Here is a 27,368-nt window from a genome sequence, read left to right on the forward strand (position 1 = left end):
TGAAGGTACTCTCTTTCCATTTCATGATATAGAGAATTTAGATGCTCAATTTATACTCCCTCGTGTATTACCAGTGGTGTTAATACATACTGTATAATACAAGTAATTTCTGCCTCATTTCTGTTTAACCACTTGTTTAGAAGTTTTAGGCCTATATTCAGTTTTTTATGCACTCCATTTTTGTGGTAGATAAGAATTTTTTAATTATTTTCTGAATACAGTTATTTCCATTTTGTATGAATGCAGTTCATCAATGAAATAATTAACCCCATTTTTTTGCCAACAGATAATTTTAGTACCTGCTGGATTTCACTTGTGGCAGCAGTTGTCATTGTTGGACCCTAAAGTCTGTTTTTGTTGTGTAGATGTGTATGTGTGTGTGAATACATATTTATATCCTCCTGCAAAGGTCACACTCCTGCCATATATGATGAAGTGTTCATGAAACACTACATGGCTTTAGCACATTTTCTCTACAAATGCCTCAATTACCATATGTCTGTGCATGCCATTACTGCATCCTCACTATAATGCTCTTGCATAGCGTACAATAACTCTTTTCTAAAACAGGTTATTTTTACGTAGTTTGAATTTTGGCTAGCCAGACCTCTGGTACTCAGTTACAATTAAATCAGTGTTATTCTTTTCTAAAGCCAACATGTGTCCTAGTCTTATTACTAAGTTTCACCTAGGGATATGCTTTCATCTGGGGTGAGATAGCTATGAAGTGTAGCTGAGCCAAATGCAGAGGGTGAGGAGAAGCTCCTGCTGTGTCTTTTCTGCTGAACCACTGAAAGCAAGCAGATGTAGAGCTGAAGTTCTTGATAGGGAAGGTGTGTAATAAAGTCTTTACAACATGGGTGAAGGGAGGGATGTTAACATCTTTGGAATGTTCAAGCAGCAGAACTTCAAGCAGCAAGTTTGTTACAGAGCACAGACAGCTTGGCTCCTGGAATGGACAAGTGTGTCTGCATAAGCCTGAGTTTCTGAGCTTTGGGGTAAAATTACCGGTTCAAGGTGAGATATGTGATAGGCTGTTTGAAAAGGCTGGACCTTCCCAGTACCTCAGCCAGTGGGGAAAGGAGGAGGGCAATGTCTGGCTGGGAGTTTAGGATCAAAGGAGGCTGCACCCTCCAAAATGCGGAGAGAGGAAACCCTGTGGGTGTGCACCCCAGTGGATTCTTCCTTTATTCCAATGAAGTTGCAGGACTCCTCTGTATCCTTTTTGGACACTGATTTTTCATAGTGTGATTTTCTGTACATTCTTCTTCAAGACTCTGCTGACAATAGAAGGCAGTGATTTGTGGGATTTTGGGGATATTCAGATTAATAAAAGACTAAAGATCTGACTGTGAAAATGACCCTATTTATAAACACTGTGATTAGTAAGGAATTAATTCCCTTGAACTCTTTTAAGAGTTTTGCTTCCTTTGACCAGTACATCCCCATCCTTGATCCAGTACATCCCTTTGTTTGGGGTCCCTCCTCAGAGGGCACAAGCTCAGGTTGTTCCTGGGCTACTGGGCCATGAGGGAATGGCTTTATGGACATCTGAGCCTCTGCCATGGCAAACCTGGGATGGATCTGGTGAGAAACCTGCTCTGACTCTGGGATGGGATGTGTGGGAACCCCTAGGGTCACTGCTGACCTCCCTGTGGAGGGAGATTGGCCCCAGCCGTGGAAGTCTCTGGTGTTGGGAATGCAACTGAGAGTCTTGTGAGCAAGCAGCACTCTTTTTATCCTTACTGCAGGCTTCACCCTTCTTCTATTCACGATAGAAACCTTTTTACAGTTGTCTGGTATTGTATTGCACGATACCTTTAATTTTAAAAATTAAATAAAATATATACATTTAGGCCAAAAAAGTATAGTTCCGATCCTTTAGATGACACAGATTATAGAATATTTCTGAGTTCTATTTAAACTAAGATGTTTGTATTAACATTTGAACATAGAGGAAAGTATTACACCATAGAATTATAGACTATCTCAAATTGGAAGGGGTTACATTAGCATCATTGAGTCCAATTCCCCATCTTGAGCTAACTAATGATCTAAAAATTGCCAGTACTGTGTATTTTCCCAGGTAGGTTTATGTGCAACTGCCACTGTCTCCATCACTGCTCTCATCTCTTCTTATCTTAGATCCCATCCTCCCCATATTGGATCGGGGATTGGATCAGATTCAAATGATCTGGTCCATGTAATTTTTTGGAGTCCCTTTTTTTTTGGTTACTTATTTATTCTTCAATCTCTCCAACATAATTCTGAATACTTAGAAGCCAAAGCTGAGTATAACTTGAAAGAAAATCATACAGCAAACAACCACCCACCCTGACCTTTTGATTGTTTCTGTTGTCTGAAGGGAGGTTTTGTCTGTGGATCTTGTTTTGTAACTTCAAAATGGGTATATCCAACTGATGGAAAATTGTAATTACTGTCCTTAAGATAATTTATCACCAAACTACATTTGTGACATCAGCCATTATGAGGTCTAATGCATGTAATTGGCAAATGTGTTTGCATCGCATACTTTATTCTAATTGACATCTACCATATTGCTGCTGACAGCCTTTCAGCCCAGATGAATGCTTTTTGCCAAGAGCTAATACTACTTTGCTGAAGTAGTCATACATGGAGACATGGTAGTGAAGATGCAGAGTAAAATTCACTGTGGTTTTTTACTGCTCAGGTGTCTAGTCACCCCTTCTGAATAGTGAGGCTTTGACATGCATCAAGTAGATTTGTAACAGTTTGACAAAGGCACTTCTGAGGGTTTGTTCAGTACACCAAAAGAGGACCATTGAAATAATGAAAGGCTGCTATGTGCTTTGAAGCACTGAATATAATTCATGCACAGCAAAACTTTACACACTAGATCACTGAAGAAAAATATTTTACTTAAGAAACTATTAGACATTTTCTTTCTTGTAATAGGATTACACTTTGTCATCAGTACTCATGCAAGAGGACAATGAAAGTTAATATTATGAGTTAGTGAAGGCCATAAGAGACTTTCCAAAGCCATTAAATAGTCAACATACCTACTACAGTGACATCCTGTCATATTGTAAAGAGTAGCCTGTCAGTCTCAGTGAACTAAATTATGATATACTGTTGCATGTAGGCAAAGGTCTTCAGTAATAAAGATAAAATAAATGTAGTGTTAGTGAGATCAGGATGTTTATATCTGGTGTCTTGGCTATAATTAATTCACCCTAAAGTCTTTAGAGGAAAAGAAAACTTAGTGAAACAGTATCACTGTATTGAAGTGGTTGTTCAGATAAAAGAAATATATTGAAAGTGTAAATTACATTAAATTGACATAATACAATAAATATTAAAGCATGAAAGCTACACCTTAAGCCAGTTTTTATAGACATTTGAACCTTAAAATTTAAGTCTTTGTTACCATCATTTCCAGTACTCCTTTTTTCCTATATATTAAGGCATATTTTCTCCTTCTGCCAGAGTTCCTTGAAAATTCTCACTATACATGATAAAAAGCAGTCTAAATTTTAAATTTAGGTTAAAGCAAAGTTTTATTTCATAATTTGAATGTGCTGTTAGTTTCAAGCATATTTTAAATTGCTTTTCACCATGTTGTTTGCAATTTGCAATAATCAGGAACATTGAAAAAATAAAACTGTTTCATTTTAATACATCTTTTGGATTCAGTAGCTAAAGGTCAGCTCAGAGCACTGTGCTTGAAATATGTTGTCCATGGTAGATGGAGTATTCTGGATTCATTCAGTCATACCTGGATTTCATTCAAAATATACGAGGGAAAGAAACGGCTAGAAACTTTCCTCCTGTTTTTGATAAAATGTTTAATTTATGGAAACACATTTCGTTTTAATAAGCTCTACAAGTTTACAAGTAGGGATTGTTCACATTTTTGTGGGTATTGGGTAGAAAGCCTTGTTCACAAGTTCTCATATCATGCTTATAATAAGATATTGATTAAACTGCTATTGCTTTAACTCTCTTCCCAAGCAGCATTACTGCATCATAAAATCATAGAATCATTAAGGTTGGAAAAGAGCTCTAAGGTCATGAACTCTTTATGGCATCATCTCAAAATACATATACGTGTCTCTTACAACATGCATATTGTTTAAAAATTCTTCTGTATATTTTTATAGTATACATGTGTGAGGTATGTGGGCTTCCAGAGACCACGTATACATATGAAGAATTCAGAAAATGTCAAATTTAGCTGTGCAGCAGTAAAAGAATTATGATGTTTTTCATGAATAGAATATTTGATATTTTCAGCAATTAAGGTGAATTTACTTTTCACCTTAAAATCACAATTTTTTTCAGGTTCAGGCTGCTTCACAGCATTTTCTCATAGATCTATTGGAAGTGAGCTTCATATTTTTACCAGTCATTGGACATAATTTTTCTAGAGATGCCATGTTTTCTATAACATACACTGTACAAATAAGCTGTTAGAAAATTAAATAATGTCTTTAATATTTTAAAAGGCAAAAAAAAAGGATAACAACAATAAATATGATTTTACAAAACTCTGAAAATGTATTACTCCATAAATGATACGTCTTTAACCAAATGAAATGTGTCTGAAGGTTTCCCTAATTAACTGCATGGAAAACAATTTAAAAATTGTAAGAAATCATCAAAGTAGGTGTTTCTAAGAAATTATGCAACTTGGATTTTTTTAGCATTTTGCTAAAATAAATAGCAACTCTTTTCAATTTTTAAATGACCCAGTTTCTCGGATTTGACATCTGCTTTTTGTACAATGCGATCCATAACCTGTGAGTGTCCATTTCATATAGCAATATATATTTGTAAAGGAAATTAGCTTTCCATCTATTTTAAATATATAATAGCCATAGTGCATAGTTTGTAGGGCGCTGAGGTTGCTCGGGCATGATCTGCTCAGGCAAGAAGAAACGGCTTCTACAAATACCTGGTCCCCAACTTTTCTGTGGACACAGTTAAGGCTGACCAGCCTGTAGTTCCTTGGATCTTGCTTTTTGCTTGTCATAAAGAGAAGCATGACAGCAACTGCCTTCAAGTCATCAGAAACATTTTGAAAAGGACAGGCATTCTCACAGAGACACCTGCCAGCTCCATGAACACCTCTGGGGATGCTGTGCACCAGGGCTGTGAACTTACATAAGTCTAAGCGAGTTAAGTAAGTGATCCACTCCTCTTCCGTCTCCTGCAGGTGCTGCTTCATGTCTGGAGAATCTCTTCAGAAGCTTAGGGATCTTGGAGGCTTGAGGAGAAGCCTTACCAAAGGAAAAAAAGCATGGAAAACCGCTTGTCTCCTAGACCTGCTTGTCTCCTAGACCTGCTTGTCTCCTAGACCTGCTGTCCATCGAGGCAGTGGCAGCCACCTCCACTGCTGCCTCCCTGCCCCTGGTGTGCAGCTGCTCCCTGTGGCCTCACCCTGCTGCCCACCGAGGGCTCACAGCTGCTCCTGGCAAAGCCAGAGCCAGCACACCTTGTCCTGCCCTGCCCTGCCCTACCTCCCTTTCCCACCACAAGGCTTTTAGAATATTGTAAAGTTTTCTAGGCAGGTTGGGTTTTGTCATGAAAAAGGAAATAATAGAGTTTAAACAACTGCAGTCTTGGAAAAAGAGTGTGTGAGGGTGTGTTTGGTGTTAGTATTTCTTTTTATTTTATTTTTTTAGGTTTTATTTATTTGTTTGATTTATTTGTTTGATTTATTTATCTATGAGCTTTGTGAGTGATGTTGAGTAGAAGCCAAGGCATGTGCTGCTGGAAGATAAGAAAAATAAGGCAAAAAGGGAGACTGGAATGAACAGATAATGTTCTGACACATTTGATAGATATTCCTTATCTGGGATGCTATTATCATGGAAGTAGTAGAATTACAGGGCTGAACTGCTTTTCTTAGGGTCATTTTATATGTTAGGGGTGGGATATTACAGAGCTGAGAAGCCAGAGAAAGTCTTATGAAAAAAATTAATCTAGTACTCAAAATGAGATACAGATGTTAACATAGTCTTCTCGCCAGGGATAGCTGATATTTCTCATTGCTTTCATATGCCAAAGGGACAACTATCCCAAGGCTTTGTGCAAGCAGCACATTTGTTTTAGACTTACTGTCCTGTTTTAAACTTTTCTTAGACAGTGGACTGTATTTTTTGTTGATAGTCCTCTAAAAGTATATGATGCCCACTATGGCTTGTGGAAAGTTGTCATCCCTAATTTCCATCCTAATATTAAGGAAAGCAGATTAACCTTATATATCAGAAAAGATGAAGTGCTGAGAAGAAGATGGGTGCAACTCAGCTGGAGTAGGAGAGAAGCTGAAAAATATGGGCAAGAAAGGCATAAAATCATTTGCTATTGTGAATGTGTAGTTCATTAATTTATTCAAGAGGAACAGCACCTTCCACCAGTTTCTTTGGCATCATAAAGGAACTCCTGACAACTTGCTATTAAGTTCAGCTTGTTAGGAAAATCAGCTGAGGAATAGGCTATGTTGTGGAGGTCTTCATGCACACATGTACCCATGTGGTTAACTGAGAGCTTTCTGTATTATCTTCCCTGTGAGGTGGCACAGGTGAACCTGGGCAGATGAGGCACTTGGTTTGAGTGGTCTTAGATTTATCTGGTTTTGTTTTCTGTGTTCTTTCCTGTAATTAAAATACTTTCTGTACTTCTCTGTTTAAAGAGCTCCACCCAGCAATCTAATATAGATGTCCCAAAACACATATATCCATTTTGAAAATCTGTTGTATTTAAAAACATAACAGATTACATTTTCATTTTTAAACAGACTCATAAATTTGGAAAATCCCTTCTGTGTGTGAAAATTAGTGCAAGCTAAACAGCTAAAATGCTTTTAAAAGAAATCTTAAATAACAAAGGAGCTGGTGGGACAAATCTACATACAATTACGTGAAAAAATTAAACATAAACTATCTCACATTCTGTTAGCCTCTTTGTGTGAGGTAAGAAATGTCTTTTCCAGCCTAGTTGATTCTGTATAGAAAGCAGTGGAAGATTCAGGGGTCAGTATTGGAATCTCGGATGGGTGATGTTAGAATTGAATGATTTTAGTAAATATAAAAAATTAGTTACAAAAAAAAAGGACAAACTTCTTTCATACAACTAAATAAAAATTATCTAACTGTGAGGTTAAGCTCAACTAGAAACAAATAACTATGTTTTATTTGGGTCTTAGGTGCAAAGGTTATTTGATTTATAAAGCCATAAGATATACATAAAGGAATTAACAAGTCTTTCCATGATGTGTAGTAGCATTGTATTTGAGAACTTAAGGATGATGACATTTCAAAAGCTCAGAAAAGGGCTGAAAGTAAGACCTGAAGAAATACCCAAAGAATTGTGCATGATTGTCTTACCTGAATTTCCCTGAGGGACCTGAAATTATCAAACTGTTCTTTTTACACATCTGCAAGAGATACTGAGATTGAAAAGCATAGATTTCTCAGGAATAAGTCAGTCCTATTTTGTCTCTTCAAAAACTGCAGCAAGCCTTAAGGGTTAGGAGATATTTCTTTAATTTTGTAAACTGCAGTTTTGATAATTATACATGGCATTCTTTTAAGCAAGTTAGGCAACTGTGATCTAGATAAGATTAGACTAAAAATATTATTCCAGTTTTTTGAGTTAAAAAAGATGTAATATTTAGTTTCAGTCACTCTTTTCTGCAGTGACTGGGGTTGTGGGGGAGGAGTGTAACTCTAAAATTCTGTACTGTGCATAATATTATTCTATGGTATTGTTGGTAGTTTTGGAAATAAAGTAGATGCTAATATTGCTGCTGTCCCAGGCTTAAAATAATCCAAATAAAATGTAGAAATACTAGCAAATAATAGACATTCAGTTTGGTGAGAACAAGCAGAAGCACTAAGTAGGAATAATTAACAGCACAAATGGAAGATGGGGAATTCCCTCTAGTGCTGCAGGGAAGAATATGGGGACAGCATATTTACCATGCCGTACTGTTACATGTGTGGCCAGTTACAGAATTTTTGCTTTCTTACACAAGTGTTTTCCTTCCTTTAAGCAGTAGCAGAACTCAAGATGTGCTAAAACGCCTAGCAGACATCTTTTGACAAATATGAAAACGCTTCATTCCTCTATCACCCTTTATGAATTGGAGCCATGGCAAACATTTCTCTTTACTGGATTGATGGTCTGTGGCAAAGGCACAAGGGATAGAAACTGCTGAAACAAGATCCACTTGATCTCTAAAGATCTTTAGGAGGATTATGTGTAAGGATCCAGTAAAATAACCTGGAGGCTCAAGTTGTCTAAACAAAATGCATCTGGTAATTGATAATTCATTAAATTAAATATTAAAGGCATCAAAAAAAGACTAAAAGACTGAACCAAGTTTATTTGGCATAAAAATGGAAAGAATGGGGGTTGCAATATGTAAAATTTTTGAGAAAGGAGATCAGCATAAACTGATATAGATATGACAAGAAGCAGGAGGGATTAATTTGAAGCAAAGGCTAGATATATAAGTAAGAATGGTTATCTCCTGGGGTAGATTTCTTTTTTTGGAGGGTGATTCAGCTTTGACTTCAGTTACTTAAAGGGAGCAGTACCAGCCCTTATCAGTATTGGTTTGGATGTGAAGATACCTCTGAATCCCACTTCCTTTAAGAAATACCAAAAGAGGCCACCTTTAATGCCTTATTCCTGGCTCTTCTGCTTTCTGTAGAATTCTGCCAACTGTGTAAATAAGAATCGGAAGGAAGAGAAACTGCTTCTTCTGCTTCTACTGAAAGACAAAAACTATGGATTAATTCTGCTGTTAAATAACTATGTGTGTTTACTTCATATATTCTGTATAGCCCATTTGTTCTACATGCTGAACGGAACCGCGGTTGTGCTGTTCTGGACGGCTGGACCAGTTCCCTCTGTGGTCATTATGCTTCTCCTCTCAGGCTACCAGATGGCTGTTTAGGTGTAATGATGACATCTGTTTGATTCTACTTGGCAGTCTTGAGATTGTAGAACTCTGGAATCACTTGGGTACTACAAAATTAAATGAAGATAAAATTTTAACTTTCGTCTTCTATAATGCCCTATTGATGAGTAATCGTATGGAATTTGCCATAAATTATTGTTGGACATGTTCTCATTTTTGAATTTCTAATAATTTGGGTTCTGTTATTTTCTGTATTTAGTTGTACTTACTCTGTACTGGTTATTTCCTAGGTGTAGCTACAGAAACATAGAAAATTGATCACAGGAACAGAACACACTCTGGATTTTCTTCTGATGTGCAGACTACAGTGATTGAAGTATTGAATCCTTTTGCAACACCACCTTCCTGTAAGTAGGCTCAGTCAATGGAAACAGAATTTTGTTGGGTTTCTGTGTAATTCAGTACTCTGCAAGGAAAATGGCTAATTTAGTATTCTGCCAGAGAAACAGTTACAAATATTTATATGCGCACATAGGAAAGAACAGTGTGAAGGCTTAAAGCTTGTTCTGATGTTCCTCCACTGTCTTTTCTGAAATTCAGGTTGAGGAAGGAAAATCATGAGTCACAGGCATTATTAGATAGCTTTTGGAAATGGTAACTCTGTATACTGTAGGAGATGAAATAATGGATTTTTATAGAAGAAAAGCAAGAAAATAGAATTGTAACATGAAGGGATTATAGGGATATCTGTATTTGTTCTTATCAGGTTCTTTCTGTGTCTCTAAGATAACAAGTAGTCATAGTCTCTTCCAGCTAGAGATGCACAATATGAACACTAACAGACAGCATAAACATTGTCCATGGCTGCCCTTGGCTCTGTGCTTCTTAGTTATTGTCAAGGGACAGAGAAATGTAGTTCTGAGATGGTCAGAATGACAGTCTAAGGATATGTTGGGACTAGTAAATATTGAATATTTCTTAATTTGGATTTTATCACTACTACAAGCTCAGATATAACTATCTTTATTGTTATGGCAAGGAATGGATATCTTGAGATATTTTGAATTAATGAAGCATTTGGGTTTGTAAATTAAGGCCTTCTATTGACAACAGGTATTTGGATTGATATACCAGTTTTCTGGATTCAGAGTTAGAACTTCCACATGCAAAGCAATAACATTTTGGAATTACTGTGATTTATTAATTAAAAAAAAATTCTAAAAAATGTTGTATTGGCCTATTTGATAGACTGAAATTTTATAATGTTGAAATGTGTAGATATGTGAATTTTCCTAGATGATAAAAACACATGATGCTGATTAGGGAATGACATACCTGTATTCCTATGATATACCAAACTTCTTTAGAAATTTGACTCTGAAAGTCAGATGTTAACTGGAATATTCAGTGCAAAGGAACTAAAATAGGGATTCAAAGTGATAGAATAAATTTTTTTACTGTATTGAGCATTTAACTTGTCATTGTCAAACATATCAATGTCATTTTTGCACTTTATTTTCTGTCATATCATAACATTTGCATCTACTGAAACAGGTCTTGAATATTCAGTAGTATTGTATTGCTGTTTGGTTTGATTTTTCACTTAAAGTTGACTTTTTTGCAGGGATCTAGGGAATGTAGCTTGCCATCTGTTGCTTAAATCTCTGTACATCTCTTCTGCATTGAATGGATAGCCTTTGTTGCCTGGTTTCATGATTTGGAAATAGGAAATGATGCTTTGAGATAAGGCAGTGCAAGGTTACATTAGTGCTCATTTGTTTATCTGCGCTCATTACATTTGAACCCTCTGTAAGGAGCAGCATTTGATAAGGAAAAGGTCTCACTATGGTGTTTCTGAAACTTCTGTGGAAAAGAAAGGCTGAGCAGAGGGAGAGGGAGTTGCAAACTGTCTGGTTATAGGGTAAGCTTAAACTGTGGTAGATGAGGGAGTAAAAAATTGCAGCTATCTCTCTTAGTGGAGAAACTTTTGTCAGAGCTCAACACTTTCTCACATGCTAAAAACATTCAGCTGTAAGTTGTAGATATGTCAGAAACAAGGTATCATAACGTTTCTCATACTTCGTGGAAATTTGTGCTTCTAATGGACATCATGAGCAGTTTGTAAACCTTTTGAGCTTGGGTATTCAAATCCAGAGGAATGCTGACCTATCCATAAACATGGGGAGATGTAGTTGGGGGAACTGAAATGCCTGGATGCAGTCAAATGAATGAAGTGTTTCCCTCGTGTTCTCAGATTTCTGTTTGGTGTTTTAGATATGTTTGTATTATTTCAGTGTGCTTTTAATGGCAGAGTTGTTTCTCAGTGCTAAGCATTTGTGTATATAAAATAATTGAAGTTCATACAATAAACCATAGTTCAATTTACTTGAACATGTAAATTGGCTCATTTATGAGTCACTCTTGCATGACTAGTACAACAGTATTCCACATGATAATTTAGGAAGTGTACCGTAATTGGCATATAATAATATTGAAATAGTTTGCCCAATACATTGTATATCTTGGACAAAAACCGATCAATTTTAATTTGTCGAATTCTATACTGTTTTCTCATGGAAGTGAAAGTATATTTATTAAAACAGCAGTGACTGTGAAGCCTAGTGTGGTAAAATTTGATAATTTCTTTTGTCAAAGAAGCAAATCATGAGATTAACTTAAGAGTAATTGTTAAATTTAAAGTGCAAGGTAGTGGGAACACAAAAAAAGCTTTATGATGAGTTTTTGTCAATCTGTATTGTCAATCATAATTTTTCAGTTAAGCAGTCATAAATCAAGGAATATTGTATTTTTTGAGGCTCATTAAAGAGACATTATACATTAGAATAGTGAGGCAGTCAGCATAATGAAATGATGAATGCCTATAACTATCTGTATGTAAATGATGTGAGACAGATTTGCTGGTGCTACAGAGGAGAATAGCAATCTATTAAACAGATCCCTGAAGGTGCTACTTCTGGATACAACTGACAGATGTTAAATGTAAACCTCTTCAACAGCAAGCACTTATTAGCACTCAGTGGGGAAAAAATGGCAATATAGAATAAGACAAATAGCAGATAATGCCATTTAAATAACTTTGTTCTTATGAAGCTTTATTGCCACTATGTTATAGTCTGGAAGGTTGGGGTTTTGTTTGGTTTTTATTGAGAAAGCCTAGGTAGGTAAGAGAACATTTTGGAATTTAGAAATTTGTAATTTGAAACATTTAAGAAAATTCACTCAGTATTATAACTTGATGGAGCATCTATGTATGTGCCCTTTAATCAGCACACTTATTTTGAAATGTTATTTGGTAAATATTTGTTGAATCATTATGTGATAAATGTCAGTACTGCGTGTGTTTTCTGACTCATCAGATTAGTTTTAATTGTTGTTTCCTTACTTTTTCTCCTCCCATGATAAAATAGAAAACTCTAGTCTTTCAGATTTGTCGTTTTAAAGGAAAAAGACCAGAAGCAGTTAATGAAACATGGTTAGCAATAGCAAATACTTTTAGGACATCTTATGATTTCATTTCCAGGCTATTTGTCTCAGTCCTAGCCTGAAATGCTACTCCTGGAAGTATAAAATATTAATCTGTGTGAGATTCACAATAATACAACTCTTCACCAGAGCTCAGCATTAAAGTAGTTCAGGAAACTATCAAAACCACTTGATTTATTTCTAATCCTACTTTGTAATAGATTAGGTTAGGGATTTATATTTCTTTAAAGTATGAATCTAGCCACATGAATTGATTTTTCAAATTGTCAAAGCTTACTCTAAAGCTTTTTATTTTTTGAGATAGCCTGTCCTTAATGAATTTTTTTTTCTAGCTGCCAGCCAAGCTGCTGCTTGAAAGGGTAGAGATTAAGCCAACACTAAGTGTGATGCAATGTCTACATGTTTAGATGGCCTTATGTCTTTTAGTATTATGAAATCTCTGACACTGTGTGTGCTTTTTTCTTGTTATCTTTTGTCAGCTGTTTAACGCTACCTTGTGTTGCTTGCACTAAATCTTTTTGGAATTTAGTGTTTCACTGCACCACTGCAGATTTGTAATCCCCTTTCATGGTGTTAAATTATCGGCCACATATGCAGTGTGTCTAACTCAGTGGACATATTTATTGTTCCCAGGCTACTGTGCTTGCTAATTTGTTTCTTTATTGCTTTGCCTTGAATTAGGGAATAATCTCCCTCTCTTTTCTGAGTTCTTAAAGGAATAGCTAAAGTTTATTCCCTTGTACTTTTTGTTCTTAGTTCTCACCGTCACAAATTAAATCTAGATTGTTTTCTTCATGTAGATAAGTATTGGTGCATGTTCACATCAAACAGCTCAGTTTCAAGAATGTCAAATGTGAATATCATCTCAGTGGGGAAAGGAGAGTAAATACGTTTTATGAGAGATTTAAGCAATGATCCATGACTGTAACAGACTTCTCATCTAGCCAGAATTTGGAAGTAAGGAGGAGTTCATAAGTCTAGGAAATGTATTATGATCCTAGTAACCTGTGTTCATTAAATGATGAAGGGCTTAAAACTATCACTGAATTTTATCTCCTTCTCTTTGCAACACAGTAGAGTTGCAAACATTTATATTAGAAAGAAGACCTTTCTATGCATTTCCTGGTTTAAGCTTTGCTCCCTTTTCTTTGCTTCTTCTGTTCTCAGCTGTGTAATAATCCCTCTTATGTCAGATGCCACAATCATTTTCAAAACTGTCTTGACAATCTCATTGAGCCAATCTCTGAAACATTTTGAAAAAAGTGAAAACATCTAACATGTACATTCGCATGGCAGATAACAAAACTGGGCCATGTGCTAGATCTTAAAAAAAATGCAAACAAAAAGATGACAATATGTGTTATATAGAAATCTCCTAAAATTATATCTGTTTGAACATTTTGTACCCGAAAATAGAAGAACTGAACCAGCCTTTTTTAGTTCAACCCTTTAGAGCTTCCATGTTGTCAAACAAAGTAACTGAGATCAGAGATTACTGCATCTGAAATTAAATTCTGTCTCCTCCTCTGAGTTTAGTTCTATGTGATCCAGTATGTTTCTATATGATGGGTGTAAATCACTAGAAATGAGTCTTTTATGATGATGTTTCTGATAACTGCACTTACTTGATGAATCAAGGCTTACAAGTTATTCACTAGTTTTGAGAATACACTTAACATGCATGTATGATTGTAGACTGTTTAGGGACTGTATTTATATAAAGTATACACAATGCATGTAGTCTTGTAAATATAGACTAAATATGCAATGTGTAAATTAATTTTTAATACATTTTTACTTCTAGGAAAACAACTACAGGTTAATAATGTACTGCATAGTGTAATTGTTTCTAGTAGTTTGAAAAAATTGCTTTGAAATGTCTCACCAAACTTTTTTAACAAATAAGAAAGCATACTGAAATGTAAGTTTTTCATGGTCTCATTACTTCTGTTTAGACTAAAATAAATAAGAAATTTAGTACAATGACGTTTATGTAAACTGCTGAAGAATGATGGATTTTTCATTACATACTATGTCAAATCACCAAAGAAAATCCATATCACTGAAAACTAATTTGAAAATACATGTATATGTTATGTTGAGAGTTTTATTGCACTGTCATTGCATTTTAAAATCAATTTACTTCTCTTCTACTTCCCTGCTTCTACTTCAATTTGCTTCTAGTACTTCTACTAGAGTACTTGAATAATTTTTGACTAAGCTTAACATTAGGTATCATTTGCATTATTTCTTTATAATCAGTTAAATCTGAGTTGTAATCTACAAATAGAAGTATAATTTTAAATCTAATGCTTTAGTCAGTCGTATTTATCTGAATTTATGACTTTACTAATTGCAAAAGGATTGAAATCGCTTGGATGTTGTTTCTCTTTTACTCAAAGAAATCCCTTTGCAGAATGTAATAAAGAAGTGCTATGATGCTTGTCCAGCTATTTCAGCTGTTTCTTTTTTAGAACTGAATAATATGTTTAAATGATATTGAATAACAGTTGTATGAGCTCAGTTCTGCTGTGTAAGCATGCCAGGGGAGTACAAAATTAAAATATAAACCTGTCATATAATAATATTTCATTAGTACCTATTTCAAGTAATCAAACAATTACATTTGTGAGAAATTCTAGCGGCAGTATTTTAAAACAAGTAATATTTTGGGTTAACTGAACATCTGTGAACAAGATGCTTGTGGATTTGTGAAACAAAAGTCAAAAGACTCTTAATGAGCCCATTCCTTGAGGCTTGGTCTCTCCAGCTTTTACGAAAAACATTTAGAATTTCACTTGTGTGAGAGTATTCTGACTGGACCAAAAAGTCATTCTTCACAATTGGTGTCAAAATAAAGAATGTTAGCGCTCATCTGGGAAAAGGAAAGCATATGTTTAGGCAACCTGTTACATCAGATAACTTTTTTTTTATTTGTTTCTATTATATATTGCTAAATTCCACAAATACAGAAAACAGAAATTTATGGATGGATAAGCTCACACATAATGTCTTTGTTGGGGGTTTAAAATCTAGTTTTTTGGGTTAAAGTGAAAAAACCCACAAATACATATTCAGCAAAAGATCCCAGTCATGCCAATCTATCCAGGTGAAGGGAGGCCTAAAATTTACACATCAGAACCACAGAATATTCTGAGTTGGGAGGAACCCTCAAGGATCATCTAGTCCAAGTTTAAGTGAATGGCCCATACAGGGATCAAACCAGCAACCTTGGCATTATCAGCACCATGCTCTAGTTTTCCTTGAATAGAAAACTGGAAACTACTCTTCAGTCCTTCCAAGATAAAAGCATGGTTTCATGGTAACAATGGAAGGAAACTCAATGATTGGTTGCTTCACTGATGCTTTTAAAATGTGACAGCCCAGCAGCAGGAGCCACTGTTACCATTGCCTCACATTTGTCATTCTGTACTTTGTCATTTAACAGTGAGGACACAGTTTTAGAACTTCATTGCCAAGAGATGACAGTTAAGGCAAGACTATGGGAAAATATGCATATAGAAATGAGTGACAGTTTTATCTTAAGACGTTTCAAGATTTCAAGAATAGAGTGTACATATAAACAGTCTTAAAGGAGTCTTTTGTTTTTCTCTTTCGAGATGTGGAAGAATTTTTAGCATAACAATTTAGTGGAGAGACATAAAGGTTTATGAGTAGTACTGAAAATGGTGTGGACTAAGCAACTGGATTTGCACATATTCTAGGTTTCCTCTTTAGCCATTGTAAAATGTTGACATTCGTAACTGAGACTGAAGGTGAAGAATTGTGGGGAAGAGAAGAACTAAAATTGTAACTAAATGGAAGAAAACAGTAGAAAAGAATAAACAATAGAGAGAGTGTGACTTTGGACACCAGCAAAGAGGATGAGATGAAAGGGTGCTCGAAACAGAGAAAGATAATGAGAACTTTCTTTCCCATCTTAATTTTAGACACTGCCACAACCTGAGGCAAACTGTTTGACATTGCAAAGCAGAAGCAATTATCTGTTTTACTGAAGCGATTTTCAGCTGAAAGGAATGGAAATTAGGAAATGAAAAGATGAAAAAACTGGTGTAGGAATGCTGTATTAGTGAGTGTGTATTTAATATCTAGTAAATCCAGATGGGATCCATCATTTGGTAGTAGCAAAGCAAACATAAATATATACTTCTCTAAAAATGTCTTCAAATATAATTAAATATATAGATGTATATATTTTGCATCCTTTTATATCTCTATACACGTCCATTTTCATAGTTTTGTGTGCATGCATCATTAGTAACTGAGTTTTATTACCTACCTTCCTTTTCTGGTGAACTTTAATCAAGTTTTTCACTTCATGATTGCATTTTATCATTATATTTGAGTGATAAACTTGCACTAGGTTTCCTTCATTCTTTTTCCATTGCAATGGAAGTGCTTGCACAGTAGCCCACAATACTTTGCATTTTCCCTCAGCTGCACCACACCAAGCTATTTTTAATAAATACATAGTGTTTTAGTTTTTTGAAATTAATTTGAGAGGCAGACAAGATGGAGAGAAAAGATAGATTAAAAAAATATGACATTTTAATTTCTGAAAGGAATAATTTTTTTTCTACTTGTTGCAATGTGAAAGTGATTGCATAACCTCTCTAAAGAAAAGCAGTTTTAGATTCACAAGAGTCTGGAGTAGTGTTTTACCTGATCTTGCTGATGTGCATTTCATTTTTAGTAGATATATTTCTATAGTATTTGACTGAAGAAAACAGGCTTCTCTTGTATTCTAAGAGGATTTGATTCTATATTTAACCAACAGCACCTTTTCATGATTTTCCTATTAGTCTGTCTTTATCTCCACCCAAGTTTTCTTGCTTTTACCCTCCGATTCCCTCCCGGACCCCACTGATGGGGGTGGGTGAGGGTTGTGTGGTACTTGATTGCTGGCTGGGGTTAAACCATGACAGGAGGGAGAGCCAGATAAAAGGACTAACATTTTCATAACTTAGCTTAAGAGGGAACTTATTTTTTGGCTGAGTTGGAAACATATTGTGTAAAAGATACAAGACCATATTAAGCAATAACTTGAAGTTTATAGAGTAAACAAACATACAAAAGCTGTTAAAACAATGGAATTTTACAGATGTTAAACTGGATAAGGTGTTTTCTTTAGTGTGCTCTATATTGAACACTAACATAAATACATTTCATACTGAAATATTTCATGCAGATAAATTTCATACTGTGCATAAGCATGTTTGTGTGTCCATGTAGATTTAAAATTAACTTCTCCATGTTGGGATTTGTTTTGTGACTAGGAAATAACAAAATCATGCAAGAAAATAGAGTTGCATTACTGTTATCATAACAACACCAAGAATAATTTGACCACACAAGCATCTGCGCTTGTGTTGATTTCTAGAAGATAAAATAAAAAAAATTCAAAGTTAATTATGCAAAATCTCACATTAAGTAAAAACATCTTGGTTGCTTTTTCTACATAAATGCCTATCATCTTCATTAAACTTAGCTTCAGTTCCACAAACATTTAGAGATGTGGAGACTATGAATATTTTTATTTTGATTTGGATCATAGCTGTTTTTTATAAGCTACTTTGATGACTCTGACACATTCCATCTTTTAAAGCAAATTTTTCAGTTTACAGCAGCAAGATGGAAGCTGTCATCTTATGTTAATGCTAAGATTTTTAATAAAGAACCTAAGCAACTAATAAAGGACCTAAGACATACATAGTCCTGTATGTCTGTCTAGAAGGATAGTTATCATACTCACATTACTTTCTAGTGACCTCAGTAAGAGTGAACACATGCACACACATGCATGTATGCACACCCTGAGATATGATAGTGTGGATATGAAGACATGTGCATGTAGATATCATTTATGTTTTTAATCGAGAGGAGAAAGAACTCATAAATTCAAAATTAATGTTGCATCTCCAGCTAATTATGAGACTACTGGTGGAATAATGTTTTTATTGTATTTGTTTTTGTTTTATTTTATTTTCCTGCATTTTTTTGACCAAATCTAATTAAAATGTAATTCTAATTTCATTCAGACCTGTTAACTTGAAAATCAAACTGCTTTATGGTACCTGATTACATAACATTTTCTTAGAATTCAGTAGGACTGTTCTCTTGAACAGCAACCCAATAATGGAGCTGTACAGCATATATCACACATCAGTTCATTAAGGGAGATACTAATACAACTACTCACTCCATTTGCCTTAGCACACCCATAAAATTTTATAAGTTTTGTTGCTCCACAATGATGTGTTTCAAGATTCCAATCTATCTTCACTTTCATTGTTTTCCCTTGAGTATAGCACTTGGAAAAAATGATCTTTAAGTCCCTGCCAAAATTTACCATTTATACGCAGTGGTTTCTTAGTTATTTTTTTCTGCTCCCTTTGTCTTGCACTTTGAATTTTTGGTATTTTCCATAGTTTTGAAGGATTTGGTCCAAAGCTATTCTTCTTTAGAAATAGAAAATATTAAATTGTTAAAATGCCTCCAAATGCTACATATTTTAAATTGTAACAGAAAATGTCAAACAAATGCAGAATCTTTGAACAGTTACCAAATTTATTTACATATACAAAATTCACTGCAGTTGCACTGCAGAATTCTTTGGCTAGTGATGCCCTACCAGAATGTAGCTTTCTTTTCTGCTTGATGACTGTGTGGGCAGGAGAATGGACCAAATTAATTACTAAGATTCCCTCTAGGCCTATTTTCTATGGTTCATTTTTCATGTTCTTTTCAGGCAATAATATAACTGTTAAGTTTTAGATTTTTGCAACTAAGTGGTACTTTCTGATTGTAAAAATGGTTGAATTAAATGTAGATGGATCAAGCATTTGCATTTTATTAGGGAATAAATGCTGTTGCAATGACATTTACTTTATATTACATATATATTATTACACAGGATATATGAATCAAATAAAAAATAACAGGAATTTCAAGGTCCTGTTAGACCTCTTAGAAAGAAGAGTTTTTGTCTTACTGTTTTGGAAATGTTACAACCTGAAGAGTAATGGTATTAAAATGTTTATGTGGGGGAAGCATGTACTAAGATCCTACTGGCAGTGATAATTCAATGGTTTAACATTGTATTCAAACACCACTTACTCAAGCATTTTCAAAAATTTCTTTTGCTTTGAGATTTAATTGGGAGGTTTTTTAATAATAACAAGTGATACCTGTTCATTTGTTGGCATTAATTATTTAATCTGGTAATATAGATGCAACTTTTGAAAGTAGGAGATTGGAAGAACTATATATAATTTTAAGTTACATGTAATGTGTTTTTACTCCTTGAGCATAATTAAAAGATTTCACATTTTTCTTCCTCATATTTTGTCAAAATAAGTCAAACACAGCCTTGCCCACACTCAGAACTGTACTGAATGTTAACAGAATGAATCTGAAAATCCAGGTTTCTTATGTAAAAATTCTAAAGTGTAGTCAAATAATACATAGATTTTATAATGTATTTTCCTGACATCTTAAGGATTCAGATTCATCGGAAATCTCACAGTGTGTGTGGAATCAGAGTTTTACAAATTAATCACTAGGCAGGACATTTTGGCATACAAGACCAAGAGTGTGATAATAGTAGTTGTTGGCCTATTGGTTTTTGTCTGCTTGCAGATCATAAAACTAAAATCAAATTGTATTTACCAGATTTACCTTTTTTTTTAATGAGCTGAAATGTCTGGTTTGTTTTCTTTTTTGAGCTCTTCAAATACTTCCTTTCTATTTTCTTCCTAAACTTAAATTTTCTTTGAACAAAGAGTTTAAATTAAAAATAAAAAAAATCCCTGGATATCTTCATTTAAGTGCTGCAAATAATTGATTGCTAAAAATAAGATTTCAGATACTTTGAGATACTAAATGATTCAGATTTCAAATGTTAGCAAAATTTCATAAAATAAAATTTTTCATTATTCTTTTGTAAAGCTAAACTTGAAGACACGAAAGACTGCAGTTTGTTTTATTTTTTAAGCTGGCAGGGTTAAACCAGGGAGTCTACTCTTTGAAGAGCATTGGAAGTGCCTCAAGAATTAAGCAGGAAAAAAGAAAATTAAGTGCTTGATATAGACCAAAAAGTGTCCTTTTCAAAAACTTTCCTTGCAAGTACCTATATTGAAAGATTTGAATTTTCATATTTTTGCAAGCAACATGCATTAAAATATTTCTTTGAGACACAAGTCACTGCAGTCATGATGCACATTAGTTTGGTACAACAAACAGTGGCTGGAAGAGGCAGTAGTTAATGTCTAGTAGTTAATTATAAAGAGCCCAGATATTTCTAATTTCAAAATTAGGAACATAATGATAGTTTTGAATCTGTATGTTGATAGTTAACTACTGCCTGAAGGAGAAGTTGTTAACAGTGTTACATTTTTATAGACTTTCCTATAATTGATACTTTATTTATGATGATGTGGTTGGTACTTACAAGTCAGATTCTGTGGCCTGTCCATGATGATTCTCAGTACAGCTAATAAAGGAAACCAAAATAAAGTGCATTACCCTCCCAAAGAAATTCAACACACCTCCTTAAGCCCTGCCAATCTTTTAAAGGGAGCTTCTGTTGCATGATTACTCAGACTCCATTTTCTAGTTTAAATATATTATATGTCTCCTTGTGTGAATAAGATCAGGTAACTCTCTCTTTAGGGAACTTCTTCCAGCACAATGGAGTCTTGTGATCTTCTCTGTGTGCCTGAGGAGGAAATGAAGGTTTAATGACAAGCAATTCCATCTTCAGGCTGTTCTTTATTATCTGTCACTTACTTGTCACTTCATATTAAATGATGACAGTTTAGGTGCAGTGCTGTTACTCTATTTTTGAACGAGTTTCTCAGAGAGTATGTTTGATATTTGAATAATCAAAGAAAAGTTCTCCAGCACCTTTTTTCTTAGAGTTTGTGTGACTTTCATGTGAGGTGACCCAGTCTTCGATACTATGTTCGATCAAAAAAAACCATTCTTTTGAACTTTTGAGATGAAAAAAAGAGAATTTTTTTCTTATTATGTATTTATCTAGTGTCTTAAGTAAACATTGGTTATGCTTCTTTACAAGCTGATAGACTAGAGAAATAAAATGTAAGATGTTCATAACTTTTTATCTACACTATTTGGGGTTAATTAAATGAGAGGCAAAAGAGCAGAATTTTAGTATCTTAAAACCAGTCTTTTTATTCTGTGTATGCCATTTTAATCATGCAAAGCACATTATAATTGCATATGATTTGTAGGTGCATAGGCAGTTTGTATAATTGGATGTCTGCCTGTTTTCCACAGGCAGGATGAGAAATATGATTTTAAAGTCTAGACACTGCTGCTTAAAAAGCAGACCCATAGTTGACCTCTCTGGGTGTAGTAATTAGGAAATTGGATGCTAAAGGATCTTTCAGATATGCTGGCTGGTCTACATGCGTCTTCACTTTGCCTCACTTGCTTGATCGGGGGAGTTGACCTGTCATCTGGTCTCTAAAGAATTTGTGTCTAGGTTTCTTGTTTTTTTCCTTAGAACAGCAAGTTTTAGTATAAATACAGTTTTTCATGTGTATTTTTGTATTTCCTACCACGAAGAATCTGTAATCTTAAAACAAAATATAACTAAGTATAAGCTCATGTAACCTAATACCACATCACGCAGGTATTCAGTAAGTAGTACACATGGCTGGGATGGAAACAGATGTTACTCCACTTGGAATAACAATTCTTGTAATGTGGAGCCTTAAGGAGTGCACAGCAACATTCCTGTGGTAGACCATCAAAACTCCAGTGTATCTTTTGTAGGCAGAGGGAATTTTCTGGCAGTTTGCACGTTCTGGTTATGCACCTGCTGCCAACACTGATTGTCTTTCTGAATGTGGCAGTTTCCAGTGTTGGTTATACAATGACCAAGATTTATGAGGTCTTGGTAGTAACCACCCCCACTGCCCGTGGAGCTGCAGGGCTTTCGTGCTCGTTCTAAGGAAGAATGTACACTCTCCCTGATGCTTAGATGCAGGGTAAGATTTTATATTTCATGGTTCAGCATGTGGCAGTTATTCTTCACCTGGAAGATTCAGACTGCAATTCAGTCCCTTCTTTATTAGTCAAAGAATGTGTTTCTAATGTACTGTTAGTTAGCCCAGAGAGGTGTATCCAGAAAATAGATGGATTAATTTCAGGAAATGAAATTCAAGAAAGTTTAAAGGTAGCTGAGATGTCTCAATAATACTTTTGAAGTATATGTGTGTGTGTATATATATATATATATAAATGGTTTTAGTTACCCAAAATGATTATAAAATAGAAGAATTAACAATGCATTTTTATTGTAGTGCCATGAAAATCGTTCAGAGATAATACTCAGCAAAGCTTAATAAATACTATTTGGAACAGAAAATATTATGGATGCACTAAATTATTGTATTCTGTTCTTAAGTAGAATAACAATACTTCATGGAGAACATTCCAGGATATTAAACCAAAAGTTAGTTGCTTAGAATATATAAATATATATTTATGTATATGTAAATATATATGCATACGTATTTATAATTAGTATTTTGTATTTACTAGTTCAAATAAAATTACTTTTCTGGTGCACTGAAATGTCTAAATAGTAATCCAAAAGCATCAAGGAGAGACTCCTAAGTGCCCCTCAAAAATGTGAAACATGAAAATGAAGGTCCTGAGTCAGTTGACACATTAATGCATCTATAAATAATGTACGTATACTGGATTATATAGCTCTAGTATTGCAAATAGAGTTTATATTTAAAAAAAAACAAAACTACATGATTACATGCAAAGAATACCTAAAATTTGTGTAATCGCCCAGATTTTTACCTGTAATAATTACAATTCAGTAAAGAATTTACTTTGCTTTTTTTTCTTATTTTACCAGAACTACATTTTATTTTGTAATGATTGATGAAGTTCTGGTTTAAAAGTAATTTTTTAAGATAGAAAATTCTGATTGCTCCAAGGATAAACTGTAAATAATAATAATGAGGTAATCCAAATCTTAGCCAGCTAATAACCTGTTGCCATAAATTCTTTAAAAATAAATTATCCACTAACCAGTTGTAAGGATCAGTGGATATTTATACTTGGTCTTCATTTCCTGAATTTTGGCATAACTCAGAATATTTTAATAGTGTATTTTTACTTGGACTGAGTAAAGCAGTTAAATCAGCATATCTCCTTATGTCATTTTACGTTTTTTTTAGTTCTAGCCAAGTACTTGCTTTAGTCACATAGAAGTATGTTACCTTTAGGTACCATGTTTCTCAGTTTCAGATACTTGCTGAGAATGGGTTGAGGTTGGGAGGGACCTTTTGAGGTCTTCTGATCCAACACCCCTGTTCAAGCAGAGGCCCACAGAGCTGGCTGCCCAGGGCTGTGGCTGTGGCCAGATGACTTTTGGATATCTCCAAGGATGGGGACTGGGCAGCCTGTGTCCGTGCTTGCTCACCCTCACAGTGTGGAGATGTTTGCTCTTGTTCAGTTTGTGCCCTTTTTCTTTGTCTCCTGTCACTGAGCACCACTGAGGAGAGGCTGTCCTCTTTGCACCCTCCCTTCAGATGTTTATATATGTTGAGTCTTCTGACCCTTCTTTTGCATTATACACTGCCATGTATTCCAGAATATACTGACAGATTTCCACTCACAAAGAACATGGGAAAGCTGTGTCTGTCTTTAATGTTGAATTGTTCTCAGCATTGTTAAATGCTTTCCTGGCTTTACACATTTCAGATTATTTCGCATGTGATATTAAAATTGTGGGGTTTATGCTGAAATAATCAATGACAAGTATTAATTTTCTAAGTATAATTCACCATATCAGGCTTCTCAATCACTCCTATAATGTTCAGAGTCTTACTATGCCTCTCTTGTCTTTAAAAACTTGCTCAAATATATAGGAAACACATTTGAATTTAAAAGTGGATTGGCTAAAAATTAATTCCCAAATCTATTTCAACCTATCTAGGTAATTTAATTTTCTCATAAAAATAATTTAAATTTAGTACATGAGTAAGGTGTTATTTGTGGTTCTGTTATTTTGGCTTTTCATTAGCTCTTTATCACAGTGGCTCAAGAATTTAGATGCTTCAGAGACTGCTTAAAATTCTAATCTTGCTGCAGTCCTTTCAGACATTTGTCAAGGTCAAAATTCCTTCTAAGCCAAGGTGATTGGTCATGTCTGTATGCTTAATAAATACCATATGACAATGAAGTAACTGACATCATTAGAAGTTGTGCTTGATTACCTGGTGCTGATGACCATCCTCAGTTTACAGCTGAGTGGGAAAGCAGCCATCAACAGGAAAGAAAGGGGTAACCTGAGCTCATCAGTTTTGAGTCATAACAAAAAGGTCAAATGAATCTGTTTTTATAACCCTTCAAAAAGTATGTAACCCCAGAAATTTTAGCCTAATTTTTAAGGAAGTGAGGTTTAACAAATGCTCTTTCCATTCCATCTAATAATTTTTGAGCCTTTTCAAGAATCTGTCATAATGAAATAGATTTCTGAAAATTGTTATGTTCCTTTAGGTTTCAGAAAGTTAATGGCTGAATAGAAAGGTTGGCCAGACATCTGAATCTGACATTCATACCACCTACAGTCCAGGTTTATTTCAGATCAGCTTGGGCTTGAATGCCTGGTAGCATTTGGAATGTGTTTAGTGCTTTTCTCCAGCGCACTTTCTAGTTTAATTTCATCCTAAAGGATTTGAATGCACCAAGACATTTCTGTCAAGGAAAGAAAAGTGTAAGAATTAACTATGATAAGGAGACAAACCTCAAAAATCCACTCCCAATCAAAATTAAAATGCCACTGAGGATGCATGCTAAATTTTTTAAATTATTATGAGGCACTTTACGTGTGTGTATGGGATACTGAAGGCCTGGGGTACAGTGAGATGTGAGTCATAAGCAGTAAAAACAGATTCAGAGGTAGTGAAAAGATACAAAGTACTTAGTGCAAAACCTGAAGGACAGAGTACTAAGTGACAAGGAAAGGATTCTTGGAGCACAGGAATGCACAGAGTAAGCTGTTCATAGGGCAGTCTCCCAAACCATTTTTAGTCTCTTTGGCCATGTCAGTCATGCTTACCTCCTGCTATCCTTTTATATATATTCCTTCTATCTGTCAGTGTTTCATCTGTTGCAGTCAGAGAGATGCCCCAATCTTCTTATTGCCGTGAAGAAGATTAAACTTGAATATGGCCTTTCTTTCTAGTTATTGTGAGCACTCTGTGGCAACTGCACAGTACAGAAGCAGTAATTGCAGAAGTTCTTTCCTGGTTTAAATTATAGAGAGTGTTTGAAAAACTTGCACATTTTATTTTGGAAAATACTGGTGAAATTGAACTCTAGGCATTGTATTGATTCTGCCTGTAACATGCAGTAAATTAAAGTTGTCCTAGTTAACATTCTGTAAGAAAGAAAGGAAAAGTATGCTTTTCAAAAATTAATAGATGTTTTATGATGTTAATTACATGTGTGTGTTCAAATTCTACTAATATTTAAGAGAATTGTATATACCTTCAGGCATTCCAAGGCAATGTCAAACCATCAGCATTAGAAAAGTAAGAAGTTTGTTATATTTTCCTATAAGTATGAAAATTGTCATACAGTCATCAAATGATTTCTAAATATTTTGACCTGTCTGTCCTGCTTTTATTAACTCTAAATGTGGGAATGAGTGTTGCCCTATTTATGCAGATTCCCAGCTATGTTTTTTTTTGAAATAGAGGTACAAGTGAGTACATGTACTATCAGCTTTTGCATAAGAAATAATTTCTAATATATCTTTTAAGTTTGTCACATAAAGCCTGTGACTTTCCAGACCTGTAAATTTCTTATCATTGGGGATTTAGTGATTACGGGAGGCATAACTTTGCTGATTTGTTGGTGGCAGTGACAATTGGTACTGAGTAAAGGAACAGGTTTTAGGATACATGAATACTAGGCAAATGCTTTTGTTTTGACCCAATATTTAATTATTGTCAAGATCCAACAACACAGTCGTGATCTTTTGCCATCATGGTGACTTGTAGATCTCATTCTATCATGTCACATCACAAGGTGTCCTTAAACTGATATTATTCTCTTTCTTTTTTTCTTTCCCAAAAGAGTTGTGAGTACTTTTTGAAACACATTCAACACATTTTCCTGTTCATTTATTCATGCAAGTATGTCTCCATGGAGACAGTGCTGATTTCTGCTGCAGTTCTAGACAGTCATTTATCTGTAGATCAACAAGACAAATCAACTTTTCTGCATGTTGTGACAGTCCTAAGGCGATTAGTTCTCAGGCTATATCTGAAGTTTTTTTCCATGTTTGCATTTTCACATCCAGGCAAAGCATGCTTCTCCTTGAAGAAAAGCACAAAATCACTTGCATCTTAAGGATTTAGATGCATGATTTGGGTGCACTTACACATAGATTAATATTAAGGAATGTTGGAGTACATCTGGTGGATGATCCTGATCCCATATTGGCACAGAGACCTGAGGGTGTACCATTTTCTTTCCCTTTCTTGATCTTTCCCTGACATCACAGTGAAAACAAACCTTCTGCATTCCCAGTAGTGCCATACTTTGGACCAAGGTGGTGAGGTTTGCTGCAGACAGAACTTGACCTGTGGCTGTAAGCACATTGCTTAATAATATTTTCATTCCAGATGACTCCTGGCCCTCAGGAGTGAAAACGTGAGTCACGCTGCTCAATATTCTCCAGAGCATATTGGCCACATCCAATCGCACCGTAGTTTAACAATATCATACTTTGTGGCCAAAAATTTGTATCACTTGACATAAGCCTTGTGGAGGGTGTTTGAGGATATCAAGCTTCCAGAAGTAGCTCTGGAGTATGCAGAATGTTACAAATGGGTGACTGCTGATTTGTACAGAAAAAATGATCTGAGAGACA

General features: G+C 34.9%; 1 protein-coding gene across 23 annotated transcripts in view; it reads left to right on the top strand.

The window, feature by feature from the left end:
* TENM3 (teneurin transmembrane protein 3) overlaps window positions 1-27,368 on the top strand; it is a 1,291,791-nt gene that overhangs the window by 41,457 nt on the left and 1,222,966 nt on the right. For all 23 annotated transcript variants that reach the window (XM_077177351.1, XM_077177368.1, XM_077177366.1 and 20 more), the window contains exon 2: window positions 9,205-9,321. The gene's annotated coding sequence lies outside the window, so the exon portion shown is untranslated. The remainder of the gene's footprint in view (window positions 1-9,204; window positions 9,322-27,368) is intronic.

The sequence above is a fragment of the Agelaius phoeniceus genome, chromosome 4, assembly GCF_051311805.1.
Source record: "Agelaius phoeniceus isolate bAgePho1 chromosome 4, bAgePho1.hap1, whole genome shotgun sequence".
Classification (NCBI taxonomy): domain Eukaryota; kingdom Metazoa; phylum Chordata; class Aves; order Passeriformes; family Icteridae; genus Agelaius; species Agelaius phoeniceus.